The sequence below is a fragment of the Bactrocera neohumeralis genome, chromosome 4 (assembly GCF_024586455.1).
Source record: "Bactrocera neohumeralis isolate Rockhampton chromosome 4, APGP_CSIRO_Bneo_wtdbg2-racon-allhic-juicebox.fasta_v2, whole genome shotgun sequence".
NCBI lineage: Eukaryota > Metazoa > Arthropoda > Insecta > Diptera > Tephritidae > Bactrocera > Bactrocera neohumeralis.
Genome location: NC_065921.1, coordinates 66,002,335 through 66,017,084, shown reverse-complemented (window position 1 = coordinate 66,017,084; position 14,750 = coordinate 66,002,335). Strand labels below are relative to the sequence as shown.

At 34.8% G+C, this 14,750-nt stretch overlaps 1 pseudogene; it reads left to right on the top strand.

The window, feature by feature from the left end:
- The first annotated feature begins 11,232 nt into the window (after positions 1 to 11,232).
- On the top strand, positions 11,233 to 13,053 carry LOC126756728 (jerky protein homolog-like; annotated as a pseudogene).
- The last annotated feature ends 1,697 nt before the right edge of the window (positions 13,054 to 14,750 follow it).

Sequence of the window (14,750 nt, the reverse complement as noted above, 5' to 3'; positions counted from 1 at the left end):
TATTTCATACTTTTATTTGATAAAACCTAATCCATTTACACAACAGTGTCGCTCCATTTTTTAACTTGCCTTAGAGCCATTGGTTACCTAGCTACGCCACTGGCCGTATGTGTGAGGTATCGCAATCAGTTTTTTGTTCGAATAATATAACCTTAAAGCACAGCTAGTGAAAAACGCTACTGCCTTCCTTCCTTTTCCTTCCTCATCGGCAAAATGTGTGCACAGTGAAAAACGTGGTAAAAACGCAGAAATCAGCCATCTTTGTTTGTTTACATTTGAACAATGTTGCCATTGCCCAATACGCATATACAATTTTGAGCACATCTTTGTTTTCAATTCCAATTTTTTACAATATAAAATGTCAAAACTGAAAACAAAGTATTAAAAATAGTTTACATATTTATAAATAATAGCATTCGACTCTGATTTTGAGTTATTTTATGAAAATTTCAAACATATTGAACAGATTGAATTGTAAAAGTTGATAATTACTACAGTGTATCGATATTGGCAACCCTGCGTTGAGAGAGACAATCAGCTGACACGTTTCCACGGCAAAAATCCAAATGTCTGAATTATCACGTCATCCCACGTCCAAGAGAGAAGGGAGTAGCGTTTTTCACTGTTCAGTTACATTGCGCGCCCATAAAATAGGTCGTGGCAGCTGACACGAGCCACGATTCTAGGTTTTTCACTGGCTGTGCTGTTAGGGTTTTTTGATCGTCATGAAAATACGATTACAAAAAGGCAAAGAAAAATTACAAATAGTATATGTAACATTCGCGTACACGCAACATGACGTCACGGCATTCCTAGCAGCCGAATAATTTTAGTCAATCAATATAAATTTCTCAAGGTTAACTAAAAGCCTCTCTATTGATTATACTCAAATAATTTTTTTCGCTAAAATGGTAAAAATGTTCAAAGAAGACGCTGCGTATACGCATGAAATGGGTTAAAAAGGTAAATTTTTTAAGTTTATTCCTTACCGTTTATCTGATATCCAAAAATTATGATTATGAAATAAATTTGCTTTTCATATATTTTGGAATGGAGCAGGATCAGCATTCTATATTCTTTACTTACTTACTTATATGAGTCGACCACAAAGTTCATCTTCTGAGATAGATTGTTGACTTTTTCCTAAATACAAGCGATTTGTGTACATACACGCATAGATTGCCTTTTATATTTCGGGACTTGGCAACCCTAGTGTTGCAATATAGCAACGCACAACCTTATCGTAATTTCGACATTTTTGTTGTACATATGTATACACATACTGACAACATTTGACATACGAGTTGTTGTTACAGTAACTTAAAATATTCATATCGGCCAAAAAATGCAATCAAGTTTATAGATCATAATTGAGATATTTTAAAATATAAAAGGCAACTTACGCACATCTTCTCAAAACGAGTGCTCTATTCTCAGCCAGTAGATGCTCAAGAAGTTAAGAACAAAATTTTTCAGTCTAAGCCAACACGTAAAGAAAATATTTTTATATTACGCCATGATAATCGCATGCAGCTCAGCTATGGATTATTAATATTTTTAACTAAAACGCTAAACCTAAAACATAACAAAAAATTGTAAAACTTCTTAATTTAAATTTTGCCCGAAAAATCATTCGTCGATTTTTTTTTTTTTTGGTTGTTAAGACTGTCAGTTATATCTGTGGCAAAAGTTACATTAAAATATTAATAAGGATTTAGTATACTACTCGTCTGTCTGAAGAACGTAAAGTGCATTCGGCGATTTTTAAGATGAATGAAATTATTCAACAAAGAAGTTAGATTAAAATTGGGTGCGAAATCGAATTTCTGGTGCCGAAACGTTCAGAATGTTGGAAAAGGCCTTCGGTGATAACACTGGCCTACACTCATTTTGGTGCCTAAGATTTGATACCTGATTTTTGATGTATCTTGTGAGTTGATACGAGAAAACAAGTCACATTTTCCATATCAGCTCTTGTTCATAAGAAAGAAGAAAAAACAGCTTGTAGCGGGAATTTGGTTCATCCTACCTACTTTACCGACTACTGATGCGCACAGATCTGCACCAAACCAACATTTTTTTTTTGTAGGCCAGTGTAATTGGTTTATTCCAGCTCTGTAAGTATTCCACGCAGTACCCGCCGGGGGAAGCAGAGGAAGAGGAAGACCTCCACTCCGTTGGAAGGACCAAGTGGAGAAGAACCTGGCTTCGCTTGGAATATCCAATTGGCGCCACGTAGCGAAAAGAAGAAACGACTGGCGCGCTGTTGTTAACTCGGCTATAATCGCGTAAGCGGTGTCTACGCCAATTAAGAAGAAGAAGAATTGGTTTATTCACATAAATTGCCGGAAGCCAATATTTGAAACGGCTGACCTCATGCTGGACAGTACCATACAAGCTTACATTACTTAGTGTATGCCAGGGCGTATGAGTGATGCGCGATGCGGTGGCAAATGAGTATTGTAGGTAAACTAGAGCTGTCAGCTGACATCTAGTAGCGGGAATGTGGTTCATCCTACCTACTACACCGACTACTGATGCGCACAGAGCTGCACCAAACCAATTTTTTTTTTGTAGTGTAATTGTTTGTCGTGAGCAAGTGTTTTTGATTGGTACAAATTATTCAAATTAGGTCGAGAACGCGTTGAGGACGAACCACGACCAGAACGGCCATCAACATCAACTGATGATCAACATGTCAATAAAAATTAGGAAATTGGTGCCTGAGAACAATTAACAGTCAAGGATTAGTAAAAACCATTTTGAAAGATCGATTGAGCCTAAGAAAAGTGAAAGCACGATTTATTCTAAAATCAATAAATTTTTTTCGAATAACAGCGTCGCGTTAACGTTTGTGAAACATTGCATTGCGACTACCAAAATGTCATGAAACATATTATTAGCCTTAGATCGATGCTTAGGACCCGGAAGCAAACGATCAATCGGTCGAATATCGTGGTAAAGGTGAGCCGAAGCCAAAAAAACCGACGTCAAAGCAAGTCAAAAATCAAGGTTGTGTTGACAGTTTTCTTCAATTATCGAGGCTCCGATTTCCTTCCGACCGCTCAAACTGTCAACAAGGAATACTATTTGAGTGTTATGTGTCTGCTGTGCGAAGCTATTCGTGAAAAGAGACCGGAAATATGGGCCTACAACTCTTGGTTTTTGCACCACGATTATGCACCGTTGCATACTGCATTGTTTCTTCGTGATTTTTTCGTCAAATTTTCTACGAATATCGTGCCGCAACCACCGTATTCGGCGGATTTAGCTCCGTGTGACTTCTGGCTATTCAGCAAACTCAAACGACCGCTTCGGGGAAACCGTTTGTAGTCAATTGAAATTAAACGTGAATCGCTACGCACATTGATGTCTATTCCGGAAATTGAATTGTTTCGAGGCTTTGGCACAAGGGGGGGGATTACTTTGAGGGCGACGACGTAGATTTTGAAGAATTAATTAATAATTTGAAAATTGTGAACAAAGTTTTACTATCTTTTGCAAATAGAAGTACCTTTAACTGTACTGAAGAGAAGACTCCTTTATGATGCAGGCAAATCGTGCGCCAAAGTTCGTCAGTACTCGTACCTTTATCCATCCTAAAATTATGTTATGCTTTAGTTAGAGTGTCAAGTGTCATTGCTCTGGAGATGAACAGTGGTCTAGTGCTGCTGACTTCTTAGAAGACGCTTGCAGTTTCGACATAAAAGTCGAGAATGATTATGATTTTTGTGTAAACTTACCGACTGTTTTCCGTTTTTGTCCATAATAAAAAACATATTTTTTGATTATATTTATATTTTTTCTTCAAATTTTCTTAAGTTCAATAATTTACATTAATAATTCAATTACAATTTTTTTCCAATATCTTTATTACACTTAGTATTAGATTAAGGGTGTCTCAAAATTAATACAAGATTAGAATTAAATTAATGCAGTATTTAAATTTGCCGTCATTTATGTAGTAAAGAACAAAGAATAAAAAAATATTTCAAAAATAATAAAAGCTTGGCGACCACAGTTCGAAACATGGTCGGAATAATGCTTTAACTTCGTTAACTGTGAAGATTAAATTAAATGTCTACAAATTTAAATTATGCGTTAATTTTGGGACACCCTGTTTTTACTCGTACTTTATATTTATATTAATTTTCGTTGTTTCATGTCACAATATTCATATTTGGCAACAATACATACATATTGAGTATTTAGTATAAATTACATACTTTATTTAAATAATTATATATTTTTTAGTAATTACTTAAGAAATGTAAAAAATCATACCTTATTCATATTCACAAGTGTACAAAAGCGTTTTGCCATAAGTGAACGCAAAAAAAGTGATCAGCGATGGAATTCAAACGTAATAGTGTGATTGCTTTATATTTAGCTTGATATTATTATTATTTATTTCTAATTATTGTTTACCTTCAATCACTCCATAGTTTTATTTGAAAGTATTATTATTTTCCAAAATTTTTCACATCATTTTATTCATTTTCGGATTTTCTATATTTAAATATATTCACTGAATTTGATGCCAATGCGATAAATATTTTCAGATAAACCCCTGAATTTGTAAGGCCATGTCAGAGTTTTATAAAAAAACTTCTGAAACTTTATAGGGTATTTTCCAAGTCGGAAATTCCGATTTCTCAGTAATGGTTCAACCGATCGGTCTGATATTTCTACATAATCTCTTAAGATATTGTGGCGGTTAGATTTAATTAAAATTTATTTTGCAATTTTAATTTCATTCCATTTTCAATTCTAAAATTCGCGACAATATCGAAAACCCTCAGTACGTCAATATTGCACAATAAACATTCAATAAATATTGCCATTCGGGTTCGCGGTTAATATAAAAATATTGAACGTGTAGCCAGCGTCATAGAATCTGATGATTGCTTATTTTTTCTTTTTCGTTTTTGATATGGCATCTCTATGAGTAGAATTTGGCATTAGAAGCCATAACCATTTTTACAAAACACATTTCTCAAAATACTCGCGGTATAACGATTGCGAAACATAACTGTATGATAACTATAATGTACAACAAATAAATAGTTTTAGTGGATACGTGTGTTTATTTCATTCACCAACACCCACAATATCTTTCTTATGTAAAAAATGAAGGAATAAGATTTAAAAAATTCACTACTACTTTTTGTACACGATTTAAAAAGTCATTACTACATATTTTTTATAAAATGGAGCCAAAATTTGTAGTTGTTTTCATATAGACGGTATTTTGTCAAAATTTAAAATTTTAGAATTCCTTCGTTCCATATCTGTATTAATCGATTCTTTAAAAGAACCATGTCTATTGATTTCACTAATCTACCGCCATGCCCTTTTTTGAATGTTGTTTGGGGTATCATCTACCGATAAGAGGGTCATATTATTGCATGACTAATAAGTTCCTTTTTTATTTGACAAGTTATTATTTAAGTTTTTAAAAATGAATGCTTGGGATACCGAAAAGAGGGTCATACTATTGCATGACTGATAAAGTCCTTTTGTTTTTTAAAATTAATGTGGGATTGCTACGATATTGCACTGACTGAACGAACGACTTGAACGTACGAGACGAGGACATTGAACAGTGACAGCGAACGTTAACAAATAAAACTTCAACAAACTAGCCAACATACTTAAAATCAGCCGACAGAGGGACACGTGGTTCAGCCGACAGATAAAACGACAGTACCAGACGAAGATAACCGGCATTTTGTTAAATTAATAAATTAGCTAAAATAAAATAGAACGTGGGGATGTTCGAGCAAGCAAATAACTGCGGCAATATTGCAACCCTGATGTTTTTTTGCAGATACTCAGCTGATACTTAAACAAATATTTTGCAAATATTTTGCGCGGCGTGCAGGTGTATTGAAGAAGTGAAGTTTAAGAAGTCTTAAAATTTTTTAATCAATTTAACAGTGGGTAACTGATGGATAGTGAGTGTAGTTTGCTTCTTAAATACAAAAAAGCAAGGAAACAAAGTTTTTTGCGTAAAAAAATGGCTTATGACCGAAATTTTAAAGAAGAGGGCAATAGTAAAATCGCAAAACTTCTTTAAAACAATTCGATTTTATCCTCCAGATATATATTTATCACATTTTCGGATGTCTCGTGAAACACAATTAATGATAATAATTAGTTATAAACAAAAATAAAGAGCGATTTCGATTGCCTCATTTTTTCCATCATAAATTTTGTTGATGCCGATTTTGTCACATTTGCGCGCAAGAAATGTCAAAATGTGTTGGCGTATGCTGATTCGGCTTGCCGGATATAGTAACGCACACTAATGATTTTAGGTTCAATAATATTTTCAGAGTTCAATATTAAGTTCAGTTTGATTTTGATCTATAATAAACGTACTTGCTCCGGCCTCGCCGTTACAACTTTGCCTTCTTATTTGACTCTGAAGGGACAATAACATAATCGTCAGAGGACACAACATAATTCCGTTACAACATTGCATTCTTATTGACCGTGAAAGGACAATAACATAATCGTCAGAGGACACAACATAATTGTGAAAGGACAATAACATAATCGTCAGAGAGCACCACATAATTTATATATTTTTGATAGGTAATCATGTGTAGACAAAAGCAGTTTCGGAGACATAACGGTTATTCTTTCTCTATATACGCTTCTCGTATTTCTATAAAACTTTACCTGGTTACCTTACAAGACGGGGGTAACCAATTCATGACTTCATTTGTTAAGTTTCACATCTTATACTACTACATATAGATACCTAACTTTTTGTTTTGAAATGGAAAATTCTGTTGTAAGAGTAGCAACATTCATCATACATAAGTTTTGAATGTGTAAGAATGAGACGCATATTGACAATGAATCTGTTAAAAATTGCTGCCATTGAACCTATCATTTGAAGGAAAATTTGAAGAGCGTCAGGTAAGTTGCTAATTTTTTAATTGTTAATATTTTATTAATATTTATTAAATTAAAACCTTTTCAAAACAGGACAAATCTAACGGCACAAATCAATAACCAACAACTAACAATAACCGCTACAACAACTACATATATCAAGATTGAGGGAAGATTGTGAGGAAGCAATGGGTAAGTATGGTTATGTTAAATTTTTTTATGATGGAATAATTTTATATATTATATACTACCTATTTAATTGTAGCACAAAATTGAATGTATAAGATTTATTCATATTTACTTGAAATATTAACATTTTGTTTGGATACCTTAACATAGGTAACCCATGTTAATCGTTAGTTTGGTTACCAAACAGAACAGCTGATTAATCAAAACAAAACGGCAGATTAAAAATAAATGCACGTTTGCTGTGATTCGCTGTTAGTAGGAGAAATGGTAGAATTAGAACTAAAATTTGCAAATTTGCTACGAAAAAGGGCAAGGTAAGTTGAAATGAATTTTTTGTATAAAACAAATTGTACTTAGCTATATCTTTAGGTTTAGTATTCACTTGAATCGACCCGAATTCCGGTAAGTCCCAAACAAAATCTAATGTCTGTCACTGTGAAAAACTATGATTATTAGCTAACTTTACAAATAAACCTTGTGTGAAGCTAAAACCAGTTTCAATATAATCAATAACGTAAAGCACATCCATTCGACTTTAGACCTAAGACATGCTACTATTATATGAGAGGCACATCTAATCAACTTAGACTTAAGACCTAAGACGTGGTACTATTACATGATAAGCATATTTAATCAGTTAAACACTTTTTTTGATCAATTCGCGTAACAGTGAATTAATTCGCTCAGGGGAGAATTTGTGAAGGGATGACGACAAATGTCTTCGATAGTAATGGTAAGATAATTGTTTAAATTTTTTCTATCATTATACTTAAAACTATAACGTTGTTCAGTGAAAATCTGCGTGTAACCCACGAAGAGTCATTGCACCCGCTCAAAGTCACTGTATGGTACGCTGTTTTCGCTGGAGGAGTCATCGGACCTTTTTTCTTCGAAGACGTCGCGGGCCAAACGGTTACTGTGAGTGTTGAGCGCTACAGAGCAATGATCAACGAGTTCTTTTTACCGCAACTTGATGAATTGGGATTGGAAAACATGTGGTTCCAACAAGACGGTGCAACGGCACACACTGAACGTGCCACAACCGATATGCTGAAGGATGCATTTCCCGGGCGCCTAATCTCCCGTTTTGGCGAGCGGTGCAGTAATTTTAAATCAATAAAAAAGGTGTAAATATGGATTCCGTTGTGTTATGGGAGGAAAACACAAAAAATGAACGAGTTGAGCGGAAAATTATTAGGGACAAGTCTAATGTGATGAGTCTTAGTAAAAAAGGTAAGTTTGAATGATAAAGTGTAATGCGATTCTTTAAACATGTTTGTGCTTCTATTCGGTAAATAGTTTTGTGCAAAACTTTCGCTTAAGCAAGGAATCGTTCAAATATGTGTTGGATAGCATAAGTAGTGAGCTAAAAACTCCACGCAGGTCCACAGGAATACCCGAAATTGTAAAATTAGCGGCAAATTTAAAGTTTTTGGTGCAGGGAGGGTATCAACAGCAAATTGGACAAGATCACCATACAGGACTAGCTCAACAAACAGTTTCGCGTTGTGTGTTTGAAGTTTGTAAAGCAATTGAGAAAATGCTATGTCCAAATAGGGATGCAAACGATGCATCGAAGTTTCTGATATTGCCTGGATCGATGTTTTATGGCGATGTTTTTTTCAAATTTTACTCCACATCTTTGCAGCACTTTTTCTCGGTATTAATGCGAAAACATCTGCTTCGAAACGCTTTAGCAAACTGTCATGTGTTTTGTTGTAAAATACGGAGAATTCGTTGGTTGAATGTGCACTTGAATAATACTGAGAATTCGCTTATGAATTAATGCGAAATAAGTTTTATAAAAAATCGAAAATACATATATATTTCGTGCTATGTGTGTCAGAAGTTGTTTTTGAGCGTTTAATATAAGTTTTGTTTCGAATTCATCTGTTGTCAATCAAAACTTTATTACAGGTGTAGTGAATATAAAATATATGTAAATAATTCCGTTAGACGTTTAAATATGTACATAATATTTCAGATTTTCAAAGTGCTGCCTTCAAAATTAAAAAGCAAGGTCTGGAGCTTCTTTATAAGAAATTCAGATGCATCCGCCACATGCAAACTCTGCAACAAGAAATTAAAAACATCAGGTAACACGTCGAATCTTCGCTGTCACTTTGAGAATGTACATAAAAAGGTATTACTCGATCAAGTTGATAATGCAGAATGCTCCTCCAAAACTACGCCGGTCTCGGAACCAAAACAGCGAAAAATTTCTGAAATAATTAACATATGACCAACCGATGGGACGACAGCGTCAAGTGAGTTATCCGACAATAGTAATAAGAAGACTGCATTTATTGAATCGTCTCCTATTACATGTACTCCGTCAGTACTGCAAAATAAATCGGATCAGTTGCCGGCGCTGATCCAACCTAATGAAAGACTTTTTTGAGCAGGTCAAAAGTATTTCTTACCAAGATGACCCTAAATCAAGGAAAATTACTGAAGCAATTGTAAAATATATTATAATGGACAACAAGCCATTTTCCACTGTAGAAGGAACAGGTTTTCTGCAGATGATGAAAGAACTGGTTCCGCTTTTTAAAGTTCCAAGTAGAGAAACAATAAAATTACGAGTGGATGAAAAATATGAAGCGCTGTCTTCAATTTTCAAAGAGTATATTCGTAAGTGCGACAGTTATTGCCTAACGTATGACATATGGACGGAGACAATGAAAAATCAGTCGTTCCTTGGGGTAACCATTCATTTTTTGGACAATTTACGTTTGTTGAGTGGGACGTTAAGAGTAATCGAACTGCACGAAAGTCATACAGCAGCTTATTTAAAAGAAACTATGTTTAAACTTTTCAACAAGTGAAACGTTTGCATAAATAAAGTTTCTGCTTGTGTAACAGATAATGATTCAACCATGATGAAATTAAATAGAAGCTTGTTTGGCGAAAAAAAATAATACCCTTCCAAATTTCATATAGGATGCAAATAATGGCGTTAGTACGTCGGAATCTTCGGATGAGTGTGCAACAGAAAACCCGTTTGATATTTGGAGCCATCATAAACAGTTGGCCCACCAAAATATGAAATGTAAGTTTTCCAATTTATCTGCTATAACAACAACGGAAGTTGAAGTGCAAATGTATCTTGGATTAGCTGTTGCTTCTATCAATCAGAATCCAACAGAAATGTGGGATGATATGAAAAATGTATTTCCGGAATTGTATAAACAAGCTTCCAAATATTTATCCATTGTGGCCACTTCAGTCCCTAGTGAACGACTGTTTTCTAAAGCTGGAGCAACGATCACACAGCAAAGAAATCGCTTGATAGGGAAAAAACTTTCCAAATTGTTATTTTTAAATTCTGTTTTAAATAAATAATTTGTTGTTTGTTCAAAAACTATTTATATCTTTTATTTATTGAGAAAAGGTTTTAATAGGTAGCTAAAATATATATCAATTAAAGGCGTACTACTGTATTTCACTTATTTATGGTTCTGAAATAAGCTTTTTATCCTCACTAATAAAATACGTTAAAAAAGTTCAAAAATCCATCGATGTTTCGATGATGTTTCAATGGCCGATGGATCGTACTCACATCCAAATGATACGACCGGCAGTTAATGAGCATTTATATTTCAATAGGAAATTAAAGCATTGTATAAACGCTATGGTGGTAAGACAATTGTTTTTTAATTTATCTTTGTTTTTCTATAAATATTGTTTCCAAAACCTAGATATGTGATCATAAGATGATGATAAAAGCCGTTAACGATCGGTTCGCTGGGGCGTGTCATGATTCACATGTGTGGAATTTGTCAAGCGAGCGCCAATATTTAAAAACCAACTATGTGAATGGCGAAATAGGAATTCGCATTCTTGGTGAGCATATACACATTCGTTAATTTTACTCGTTAGCTATTACAGCGCACGCTCGCTAATGTGAACACTCTATTGTTCGAACACCCCATAATGTGAACTGTTGACTACTCTATAATGTGAACAAACCCAAAAGGCTCTATAATATGAACAAAAGACGTTAAAGTATTTGAATGTAGTTTACACAGATCTCAGCTAATTCTGAATTTGGGGAATCCCCTAATTGTAGAATAAGACTCTCATTTGTATTGCATGTAATGCGTAGAATACTTAAGTTGCAATTTTGTATTCGCGTGGAGTGTTTCGTTTTAAATTTTCTGTTAAAAGTGAATTCTAAAAAACACACGTTTTTGACATTGAAGCAAAAAGCTGATATTCTCGATTCTTTAAAAAGAGGCTCATCTATGACGTTCTTAGCGAAGAAATATAATGTTGCTAAATCAACAATTTGTGGAATCAAAGCAAAAAAAACAAGTGATTTTAAAGTTCGTGAACAACACATACTCGGGGCCTGGACAAAGAAGAACTCTGCGTCCTTCAGAGCTGCCCAAAATGGAGAAAGCTCTTTATCGTTGGTTTATCAAAATGCGGAATAAAAACTGGCCAGTAAGTGCCTCAATGTTGAAAGAAAAGGCCAAAGTACTGCACGCACAAGTAAAGGAAAATTAATCTAACTTCAACGCTAGTGATGGATGGCTTCAAGGATTTTAAAAAACGTACCTACGGTATTCGACTGCTGCAAATATCAGGCGAAAAACTATCTTCGCTGCCTCAGCTCGTGGATCCATTTAAGGAAAAACTTAGAGCTAAAATGGCCGAACTGGAGCTGTGTAACGACCAGTTATATAATGCTGATGAGTCACGCTTATTCTGGAAACTTCTGCCAGAAAAAACGTGCGTGTTCAGTATGGAAAATAGAGCCCCAGTCGTTAAGTCGGAAAAGCAGCGAATCACGTTTTACGTTGCTCAAACGCCACTGGATCTCATAAACTGAAACTTTTGGTAATTGGAAAGGCAAAGAATCCACGCTGCTTAAAAAACTTTCAATGCCCCACAGACTATAAGAGCTCAAAATCCGCCTGGATGACGTCGGCTGTTTTCAAGGAATGGTTTCATGAGTCCTTCGTTCCACAGGTGAGGATTTATTTTGTATTTTGTTAACTTTTTTCTTTTAAATTTGTTTTTTAGGTAACGTCATTTTTAAAGGAGAAAGGTTTGCCAATTAAAGCTCTACTCCTAATCGACAACGCTCCTTCTCACCCAAATGAAGCTCAGCTGGCAACGGAGGATGGACAAATTTTGGCAATGTTTATGCCACCAAACGTTACTCCCCTCATCCAACCAATGGATCAAAATGCCATAAAGATCACAAAGTTGCATTACAGAAACAGCCTTTTAGCCTCAATAGCAGCTACAAACTCCAATTTACTCGATTCGATGAAAAAATTTACTTTACGAAGAGCTATAAATCTTTTGGATGCCGCTTGGAGTCGTGTCAGCGAAGTAACATTAGCTAATTGCTGGAAAAATATTTTAAATTTTACGGCAGATGATGACGATCCCGAAGATAGTGTTCCGCTCGCAGTTTTAAAAGAAAAATGGGGAGCTGAACTTCGCGCCTTGATGAGCAATACCGTCTATCTCCTTAACAGTTTCAATGCTGAGGTTTGTTCGTTTTCGCAGAATCGCACAAAGATATGCAGGTTATTGAAAATGATTTTCTTATTAACCATTTCAGGCTGAATTAACGCTACCAGGCGTTCATGAATGGAACGAAGATATTGAAGATGATAATGCAAATGACGAGCATGAAGAAGAAGACGATTCCGATGAAGGCAGCGTATCGGAGGTAGAGGAGAAAATTAAGCGGACTGAAGCAGTTGAAATTTTCAACAAGGCGATAAGGTGGGCTGGTCATGAAGACGTCGATGCAAATGATGTAAATGTACTAAGACGTCTAAGAGAGAAAGCTGTGCTCCAACTTTTAGAAACACAGAAGATACAGAAAAGGATGACTGATTTTTTCAAATAAAACCTAGATTTTGTATAATATGTGTTACGTAAAAATGTATATGTAATGAAAACATGAATAAAATGTGAATTCCAATATATAAATACGTACTATCCTATTCTTTTGGAGCATTCCATAATGTGAACACTTTCGATAATGTGAACTGCCTTGGTTTTAATTAGGTCAGATTATCGAGCGTGCGCTGTATATGCATCAATTATTTTGCTAACTTAATTTTTTTCTTATAGGCGACTTTTAGCTCCATACAGAAATGCTGCTGAAAACTCTGCTGAAAGTTACTACAACATAAAATTTTCAAAAGCCAGATGCCTTAACGAACGAGTATTTGGAGTATTAAAAGCGCGGTTCCGATGCCTTTTAGCTGCTAGAGAACTACATTATGCCCCAGAAATGTTGCCTGTTAAATATTTTTTTTTTTTAATTAAAACTACAAATATGCCTTATTAGCTTACATTTTTTGTCCGTTGCGCATGCCAGTTTGATATCGAATCAAAAATTCGTTAAACGCACAAATATGACACTCATTTACGCAATACAGAGTTCTTCCATTGCGAAGGGGTAAAAATAAATGTGCAAAACGCAATTTCCAATGCGTTTGTCGCCTTACAGAGCTGCTAAAGTAAAGTATTTTTAATTCACAATAGTTTTAAAATTCCACATTGCTTTGGATCGTATTTCTAGGTCACAATAGATGTGGAACTGTCAAAACTGTTGCGAAATTTTCAATAAACTAACAAAAGCTAATTAAATATCAAAATGGATCCCACTTTGTTTTTTTATTAGAGCTCTAGTGAAAGTGATTGGGATAAAAAAACTAGTGCGGAGATAGCTAAAAGATCGTAGTAATAGCGTAGGTATAAAAAAAATCAAATTATGAATACTCATTAACAAAATTTTCTTTGTAGATGTATCGTTGAACAGAGCATTGGAATCTTAAAAAAACGATGGAGAATTTTAGGATATGGCAAGAGAGGAAGGTATCACCCCACAAAAGTGGAAGATTTGCTAACGTTACAAACGATAAGAGACCAAATAAGGTATTCTTTAATAAATTTAATTCCAAAATGTGTATGTCCTTAATCTTGTAAATAATTTTATTTTTAATATCAACTAAATACAACAATTTTGTTCATATAAATACATTTTTTTTGTAATTTTTAATGAAATATTAAATTCATTGGTTTCTTGTTTATGTTCTTTATTACTAAAAATTATAAAAGACATAAAATTTCCTTAAATTTGTCTACTACGATTGGTAGTTTGCGTTCGAATGACGATTCGAACGAACGGATACTTGTATATAACGATTCGACCCCTGGTTGTCAGGAGGCCTATGTATTGAAGCAGTTGGCCGCGGCGACGTCGGCGACGGCGGGACAACAATTATGTTAAAGAATGTGTTGTACGTACCAAATTTGCAAATGAATTTTGTGTCAGTAAGCAAAGCAATCGAGTGTGGACATACAGTTACATTTAAGCGTGACTACGTGGAAACCAAAAACAACAAAAATTGTGTTCTATTGAAAGCATTCCACAATAACGAACTATTTGTGTATGCATACGACAAAAAGAAGTGTACAAAAAGAAGAAAAAAGTTATGGTATAAGTCGGTACGGACACGTAAATTTCAATTGTTTAAAGGACATGTCAAGTAATCAAAGTGTGTCAAGGTTATATGTGTGGCGGCTACGCCACGCCAGTCCACAGCTGATTTTACCGACAACACTCATTTACCGTCTCAGTCCATCGAGTCTCACTCCCTAGCCACTACGCGCCGTGA